This window comes from Pteronotus mesoamericanus, unplaced genomic scaffold, assembly GCF_021234165.1.
Source record: "Pteronotus mesoamericanus isolate MK-2021 breed Mesoamerican mustached bat unplaced genomic scaffold, CSHL_Meso_final contig_164, whole genome shotgun sequence".
NCBI lineage: Eukaryota > Metazoa > Chordata > Mammalia > Chiroptera > Mormoopidae > Pteronotus > Pteronotus mesoamericanus.
In genome coordinates this window covers 22,604,903-22,614,384 of record NW_026555065.1, presented here as the reverse complement: position 1 = coordinate 22,614,384, position 9,482 = coordinate 22,604,903, and positions in this window count along the sequence as shown.

Here is a 9,482-nt window from a genome sequence, read left to right as displayed (position 1 = left end):
TGGAATTTTCTTACAAGTGCTGCAAGCTGAGGCTCTTTCTTCCTGATCCTCCTTCCCTGCCCCTTTCCTTTCATAGGGTCCAGAAGGCATTACAATCTGAAGGGTCTCCCCACTAGTCTAGCATCCTTCTCTTTTTCATTCAGCGGTGTTTCTCTGTATACATCTATTACACAAATAAAGCCTTTTTTCAGGGGACCTGAACTCACACAGGCCCCATCCCTAATGCAGGGGTTCCTTGGAGGAAGGGCCACAAGAGGAGGCATGGGAGGAGGGTCTGTCCCAAATTCCTGCTGTGTACCACCCGGGGGTGTAAAGCTTGAGTGGGAAGAGGGAGGTGAGTGTCCTCATGCCTCATGCCCCATATTCCATTCTGTGCTGACGTTGCCTCTCAGGCCAGGCAGTCCCTCACTCTTGCTGCTCTTGCTCTCTATTCTGACCCCTCTGGCCTGCACTTCAAATCCATTCTTCTGCAGCCCCAACTCATGTGGCTCAGTGGATTGGGCACCCTCCTGTGAACCGAAAGTTCACCGATTCAATTCCAGGTCAGGTACATGCCTGGACTGCGGGCCAGGTCCTCAGTTAGGGGCATGTGAGAGGCAATTTATAAACATTTCTCTTGCACATCGATATTTCTCTACCTCTCTTTCTCCTTCCGTTCCTCTTTCTCTCAAAATAAAATCCATTCTCATGGGTCATGACAGTAGTTACTGTGAATATTGTTTGGTTGGGCCAGTAGTCTCCACAGGACTGGGGAAAAGTTTATTGCCAGCTCCTCTCAAATGGCCATGGAAGTAGGAAGAACTGCCAGTGGGATGCAGCCCCCTTGGCACAGAGCCTGGCGTCTGAGGCGGCTCAGGCCTGGGGGAGCCAACGATCTCCAGCCCAGAAGGGGTCTTGGCTGTACCACTGCAGACTGGCTTAAGCCTCCAGCCCTTGGAGGAACAGAGTGCGACCCCCAGGGTCTCGGGAGGCCTCCTTCTGCCCCTAATCTCCAGTGCATCAGTGTGGCCTTGAGGTCTGCCGGATGGTACTACTGTCACATGGGTGCAAGAAATGGCCAAAGCCTTTCTCCTTGGACATCAATTTAAGAAAGAGAAGAGTGAGGAAAACTAGAGAAGTTTTCTTGGCTGCCCCGGACACCTGCCTCAGGCCGGTGAGAAGTTTAGGAGTGGGTCACAGAGGCCTCCCACTCAGCTGGTAAGATGAGGCCTCCAGGTTGAGCACAGGCTGGCCTTCAGGAGCAGAACTGGAAATACCTGCAGGCTGGTCCTCACCTGAACCTCCAAAGGGGCCATGGCTGTTTATTGTTCTGTCTCAGGAATAATAAGAACAATCATCAGTTACATGGTCCATCATAACAATCTTTCACTGACCTCCATTCTCAACCTGCTTGTCCATCTCTGGCTTCATTATACTCACTTGGCAACACACAGCCCTGATGGAATCCAGCTCTTAGACCACTTGGCACCTGCACCCACACAGCTGAAAGTCTCACTTTCACTCTGTGACCATGAGCTTCAAGTGGGTCCTTGTGCTGCCCAGTAGACCTAGTGTGAGTCCCTATTCCATCCCTTCTTTCACTCAGATAATGCAGTCATACTTTCTCCTCTATCTAAAAACCTCCAAAACCTCCGCCAAACTCCCAGCTGATGATCTTGATTCCCAATTTTAGGTATACTGGGAAATAGAAGCAATTAGGAACAAACTTCCTTAGGCTCCCACCACCAGCCTCCCCTTCTTGCTGTGTCCCCAGCCTTCCCTCCTGTAATTAGAGGCTGATAGTCCATCCCCTACCTAAGGCCGACCTATCCACTGTCCACTAGTTTCTATCCTCACTCCCCAACTCTTGGACATTGCTCCAGAAATTTTTCATTCTCTCTTCTGCATCACCAATTTTTCTTCCTCTGTTGGATCATACCTATCAGTGACTGAACATGCAGTAATCCTGCATTCTCAAAATAAAATCTCTCTTGCACTCCATGTATCATATCCTTTTAGTTTCTCCCCCATTTCTTTGCTTGTCTTTATAGCTTAGCCCCTCAGAAGAGTCATCTATATTGTCACCAGTTTCTCTCCTCCCATTCTATCTTGCACCATTGGGTTTCTTGCCTACCACTTCGCCAAACTGCTGGTCAAGGCCCCCAGGGAGCCCACACTGCCGATCCAATGCTCAGCCCCCGGTCTTTACCTTACTTGGCCTCTTGGCAGCACGTGATGCTCCTCCTTGAACTGCTCTCCTCCCCTGGCTTCCGGGACACCACACTAACTTGGTTTTATTCTACCTCACCAGCTGCTCCTTCTCAGTAGCCTTTGCTGCTTCTTCCCACCTTCCTGACCTCTTGAGGTTGGAGTGCCCATGACTTTGTTCTTAGACTGCTTTTTGGTCTTATTCTTTTCTCTGCCTATATTCACTCCCTTAGCGATGTCTTCTAGTCTCTTGGCTTTAAGTATCATTTATAAACTGATGGTTCCCAAATTTATATCACTAGGCCAGGCCCCCCAATTCCTGACTTATATAGCTGAATCCTTCCTCCTGGGGATCTGTCCTTCCTTTTAATCAATGGATTAAAGGAATATATATTAGTCATTTATAGTAATTCGATATAATATGTTACTATATTAATATATAATTAATAACATGTACTAATTACATATAACATATAAGGCAATTATATGTTCTTTCCTATGTACTGCCTGTTCATCTACTTTGCCTATTTTTTTCTATTGGATCTTTGAATTTTAAGAGTTTTTAGCATAAACTACAAAAAATCCTCCAATTTTCTCATTTACCTTTTGACTTTGTGGGTGTTTTTAGCATGTAAAAGGTTTCAACATTTTAAAATTTAATTAAACTTAATCTTTTCATGGAGGTACATATTTTAAATCATAGAGACTATTCCCATACTCATATTTCCTTTTAATACTTGTTTGGCCTCATTTTGCACATCTAGGTCTCTGGTACACCTGGAGTTTTCATAGTAGCTGATACGGGGTATGTGGATTCAATTTTGTCTTTTACCAATAATTCTCTGGTTGTCACCACATCCCTATTTAAAAAAGTCTATGTTTCCTCCAGTGACTTGAGATATCACCTTTATTATGTACTATATTTCCAAAAATATTCCCATCTATTTCTATCCTTTATGTTCCATTGATTTATGTGCCAGTAGCATATAATTTTAACAAAGTCTTTATTATGGTTTAATATTTGGTAAGGCTCATCCCCTGCACCCCACTATATGTGCAAACCTTGCTTTTCTTTTTCATGTTTATTTTTTCATGTATACTTTACAAACAATTTGTCTAGCTCAAAAGAAAAAATTATGTTTAATTGAATCACATTAGGGAAAATTGACATCTTTATGACAATGAGTCATTCTGTTTAAGAAGAGGTGTCTTTTGATTTATTCAAGTGGGCTTTTTAATGCCTTTCAAAAGTTCTTTATAGTTTTTTTAAACAGGTTTTTCATATTTCTCATTAAATTTATTTTTAAAATAATACATTTCTTTTGTTATTTTTGTAAATAAGATTTTCACTTCTATTATCTCTTCTGTTTGCATATATGAAGGCCCTTAATTTTATTGTCTGTATTAGTTTTATCATTAATTCTTTTGGATTTTTTAGGTATTCTATAATATTATCTCTAAATAGAGAAAGTTTTGCTTTTTGTCCAATTCTTAATCTTCTTATTATTTTTCTCACATCTGGTTGCATTGGCCAATCCTACCAATAACATATCAGACAATCTGTGGAGCACTGTTAAAACAGTGCTTAGAGCGAAGTTTACAGCTTTAAATGCATATGTTAGAAGAGAACCAAAATTAAATGGTCTAAACTTCTGCCTTTAAAAAGCTGGACAAAGAGCAAATGAAACTTAAAAGTAGAAGAAAACAATAAAGAATGGAACTCTTTCAAATAGAAAATGGGAAAATAATACATGAAATCTACAAAAGAAGTTAGCTCTTTGAGAATAATAATAAAATTGATAAACCTCCTAGCTAGACTGATCGTGGAGAGAGAAAATACAAATTACCAATATCAGGAATGAAAGAGGAACACTACTACACATCCTGAAGTGAAGGACTTGACCAGAGAGCCTCTGAAGTCCGTTCCAGCTCTAGCTCAACTTTTCCCCTGGCTCCCAGCCACCTGAGCTCACCAGGAAGGGATCCCTCGGTGGCTTCTCCATGAGGCCTGCAAGGGCCACCTGCAGATTCAGGTTGCAGGGAAGGAGCCTCCAGTATGATGGTGACTTGGGGTTGTCTTCAGGAAGAAGTTCACTCGGCTGGTAAACTAAGACCAGGTTGTGGTGAAGAGGTTTGGGATAGGAGTGTCAGAAAAAGGACGTGGAACAGCAGAGAGAGTTAAGGTCCCACACCATAGGGAAGCTTTCTCCTTGCATCAGGCCACCCAGCAAGCAGGTCCAGAACAATCCTGGATGTCCAGCCTGCTCTCTAGCTGCTGCTTTTCCCACCCGCCACATTCCTGCAGCCTTAGGCTCCTCCCAGCCTCTAGAAGGACACTTTCACCTGCTAATGGACCATGTTCCCTGGGGCAGCTGGACACATCAGACCCTCAGGCTGACATAAGCTATGGTGGCAAGTCCCTGGTGATATTGTCCCTCCATGAAAGGGGATCTCTTTGTCCCTGGAGCCCCCAAATCCTTCTCGATCCCGTATTCCCTAGGGTCAACCTCGACCCGCACACAGCAAGACTTCTCTGTGAGTTCCAATAGCTGCTTGTGTAGGCCCAGGTCATGCTTAGATTTTCAGGGTCACGGCACCAGAAGCCTGGCACAGTCTGGGAATGAGACAAGGAGCCTTCGGATACTGGCCCTCGTCACATTGGGACTCCTCTGCAGCCAGCATATGGGACAACAGGGGAGACCCGATGAGGCAGCCTGCTTGCAGTAGTTCTTGCTCAAAGGCAGGCACAGATCAGGAGAGGGGGTTGGCAGGAGACCTAGAGTGACCAGAGGTTCTACCGAGCACGAGACACTGCAGGTGTATCTGGGAGCCACGTGCCAGCCTCGTGAGGGCAGCGAAGGGAGCTTGTGTGAAGACTCTGGCCTCAGCTATTGGTTCCAGTGGGTAATTTTTAAAGGCTGTGGCTGAGGATGTCCCAGTCCTCCCTTAGGCTTATACTTCTCCACTCCTTTCACACATTGAACTCCTACATAGTGGCGCCACTGATTTGGCACGCTAGGGAAAATGGACAAGTCCGCAGGGAGCTACTAGAAGAGGAGAAACTGAGAGGGCACAGAATACCCAGGCCTGTCCAGCCACCTTAGGGGCTGAGGAGCTCGGTGTCTCCCATTTAGGAATATTGAGAACAGTAGCCAGGAAGTCCTGCCCTCGGCTGCCAGTTCCCCCCGCCAGTCCCTCCTGCTCTGGCTCCAGCCCTGGCTCTGGTTCCACGCCAAGTCCCGCTCTTGACGAAGATACCTGCTCCCCGGGAGATAACAGCGGCAATCACAAGGGGATGGGACCTTAGGTCTGCCCAGCTTAACAAGGCAGGGATCTGTGAGAAGATCAGGGCTCTGACCTCAGGGTGGTTCCCATGCGGAGAGCTTTTCCTCACCTCTTTGGAGGTCAGCCAGCACCACCAGGAGCCTCTGGCACAGCTAATAAAAGAAAGAAAGCGCATGCATGTGCACATGGGGACACACACAAGGTGGAACACCTCCCAGGCCAGGAGGAGGGAGGGAAATGAGGCAGGTCCATGGGGAAAGACAAGAAGAGAAATCTACAAACTGTCCTAGAAGACCAGGTCCCACCTTGGCAGAGGAGAGGGCTGGACCTGGGGTCCAGTGACTCTGGCCAGCATCACCAGCCACCCCGACCCCCACAGTGTGGTCCAGTTCTGAGCCAGCCTGCTCTGAATGCACCTGGCAGGGCGCAGAAGCGGTGAGGACCCAGTCATTTAGGACCAGCCAAGAGGCCTTTTCTTCTTGGCAGCTCAGAGCAATGAGCACCCCATGTAAGGACATGCAGTGTGCCCATCACTGTGCTCAGCATGTACACACTTTACCTCTGTTCACCCTCACAGCACCCTGTGAGCGACCTCGGAGGAGGGGCTTAGTGAGGTGGGCAATCCTTAGACTCCTGCCTTTTGACAGGGGTTCCTTTCCTTTGAATGTGTCAGGTTCAGCTGGTCCAGCAGAATAATGGACATCAGTTCAGATTGTGGTACATTTGGATACTAAAAAATACAGTGGAGATCAAAAAAACTCAAATATTGCCCTGACAGGGTGGCTCAGTTGGTTGGAGCATAGTGTCTACACCAAAATGTTGCGGGTTCAATTCCTGGTCAGGGCACACACCTAGGTTGCATGTTCAATCCTCTGTCAGGGTGTATGTGTTTCTTTCTCACATCGATGTTTCTTTTTCTCCCTTCCTCTCTCTCTAAAATCAATAAACGTATGCTCAGGTGAGGATTGAAAAAAAAAATCAGTGTTAATAGAATAAAATTTTATGCAACAATAATACCTAAAGTGTCTTTATTATTTAGGATGTACAAGTTAATTTAACCTCAAATTGTTTCCTAAAAATACAAATGTAGAAAACTTACTGTGTAATTGAAAATTGTTATTTTTTAAAAATTTTGGGGAGTGATCTTAGCCTGTCCTTCTCTATCTTGAAATTGAAAATTCTCCTTTAGAATATTTTACTTACCCCCAACACCAACCCATCAGATTAACAATGGAAAAGATATAAATGTTGATACATAAGTTCATAACCCATTATTCAAAACAAAAAAAAAGGAGCTTTTACGAATCAAAAACTCTGAGGCAACACTAAATAAGGAGGCAAATTGGAGCCTCAGAAAGCAGTACACAGCGCTGCCACTCTGCAGGGTGACGTCCGTGCCATTACTGTACTGTCACCCAGGGCCTGCCCCATTGCTTCTGGGCTGACAGTCACTGCAACTGCCTCATTAGTCTCCTCCCTGAGTCCCACACTGCCACCTAATGGCCACTATTGTCATTGCATGGCCAATGACAAGACCAGGAGCCATCACAGCCCAGAACAGGTATAGAACGCTCTTGGAGATGAGACTGCAATCAAGAATTACCAAAGATACAAAGAAGGCAAAGTCCATGAAAGAGGGGCAACAAATAAAGAACCTACCCAAAGGAAATAGTTCACAGAACAATCAGGAAAATTTCTTAAAATGCATGTGTTTACACAACCTGAGTTAATGGAGTGAAACACATCTGTGCAGTGAAAATAGGCAGTTTGGGAAGTTCCTACTGGAGAAATGTGAGAGTCAAAAGTGAAACAAAAGGTCACAAAAGGTCAACTAATGAATGCATAAATAGGTGGAACACTCCCTCTCTCAAACTTAAAAAAGAACCTCTTAACAGCTTAATGAGAGCCCTAAACTGGAGATAACCTCAATCTCCATCAGCAGGTAAATAAACAAACTGTGGAAACCCATACAATTCCTACTCAGTTCTGAAAAGGAACAGACTGCTGACACTCACAAGGTGGGTGAATCTCAAAAGCATTGTGTTGGGTGAAAGAAGCCACACCCCGAAGAGCACATACTATAGCACTACAGTGACAGCAAGCAGATCAGTGGTCACGAGGACTAGGAATGGGACACTGATTGGGATGGAGCACAAGAGAACTTCAGGGATGGTGGAAGTGTTCTTAATCTTGATTGTGGTGATGGTTACAAGTGTGTATAAATTTGTACACTTTAGTCCTTCCCACCTGCCTTCCCTCCTCCCTTCTCCCCACCCCCTCCCTTTCTTTTTTTCTGCAGGAGAGTGTTATGGATGCCTGGAGATGTGTCTGAAGAAGCCAGGGGGTCTAATATTTGGACCAGCCCCTGTCCTCCCCTCCCTCAGCTAAGTCTGCGGTCCCAGGGCTGCCATGTGGGGCAACTCCATGGGGCAAGTTCATAGTCAGTTCACAGGAGCAGCACCCCCTGGAGTTGTGCCACTGGGGTTACAGCAGCAAACAAAACACACAAAAACTCCTGCCCTTGGGGAATTTACTTCTCAGGGTCAGAGACAGCCTAAGATGGTATGAAACATTAAATAAAACAGACTGAAGATTCTAAGTTTTGACCTCTGTCAAGGTCTAAGAACTCTGCGGACTCTGTGAGTTCCAAGTTCTATGACATTCTAAGTTACGAGTTCTACGGAGGTCCTACTAAACATGTTACTGATGACAGTGGGCAGCGGTGAGGACGGTTGTCATCATAGGAGCTTAGGGACCAGCCTGGGGCTGCCCCAAAAGGAACCTCTTATGGCTGAGCCCAAGAGGCGGAGATGGTGGTGTCCTGCCATGGGCAGTGACTGAGGAGGCAGGAGAGAGCCAACCTGACCGAATCCCAACAAGCCGAAAGCACCTGCCCCTTTGAGACCCTGTTCCCCAAGTCCTCCCAGCTCATGTCCAGCTAGAGGCTAGGGGGTCACAGGCCAGGCCAGGCGAGGGGCACAGGCTGGGACTGAGCCACCTTCCTCCCAGCTGGAAGCCAGAGCTAGGGTCTTCTTCCCAGAGTCAGGACATGTGAGGCTTCCTCGGAGAGGTGTCCCTGATTGAAAAGGGAAGGGAGACGTTGGTCCTGGAGAGCGTGCTTGTGTGCGAGAGTGAGGCGGGGGGTGCAGCCAAGGAGTGCACGCTTGGTGGAGGAGCAAGTAGGGGCAAGTGTTCAAGCGAGTATGCCAGCTGGGCCCTGGGCCTTGTTCACCTGGGCCGAGGAGAGCAAGCCCACAGGGCTGCAGAGGCCGACGGCCAGAAGCAGTGGGCCTGGGGAGCCCCCAGGCCAAGCCTGGTTAGAGTGACTTCCTCTGCGCCAACCTAAAATCTACCCAAGCTGGAAAGGCTCCAAGTATTTGGAAGGTCCCAGGTAGGTCAGGAGAGATGAGAAACAGGGAGAGGGAGAGACTGACAAGATCATTGGCTGTGTCTGTGAAAGGGGAGGGAGCCCGGGTGCCTGAGTTCCCAGCCAGGCTTCTTCCATCACTGCCCATCCCTGGCCAACAGACCGGTGCTGCCCAGCCTGCCCTCACCAGGAACACGCACACACTTGCAGGTGCATGTTCACTCTGTCCCCTGATCAGTGGATACGCCCTCTAGACACACCCTGCTGGGAATGATGAGACTATCTGCAGGAGGTGAGAGCTGTACACGTGACAAGGGAATGTGGCCCCAGCTTAAAGAGAGCAGCGTGAGTGATTAGCAGGGAGACAATGTGCACACCCACCAGCTGGAGCCTGGCCTGGATGGGTCGTCATCCCACAGCCCTCAGGAGGCTGAACAGAGTGGGGGGTTGGGCCATGAGGAGGGATGGGGGAGGCCAGAAGGTGAAGAAGGGTTAGCAAAAATGATGATGGAGTTAGTGACCCAGTCTGGCAACCCACGCGGTCCCTCTTCATTCTTGATAGCACTCACACTGCAGCCAGGGGCTGGGACGGGGCAGGGGCAGGGGCAGGGGCTGGGGAGGGGAGGGTGTCAGGGTTTGGGCC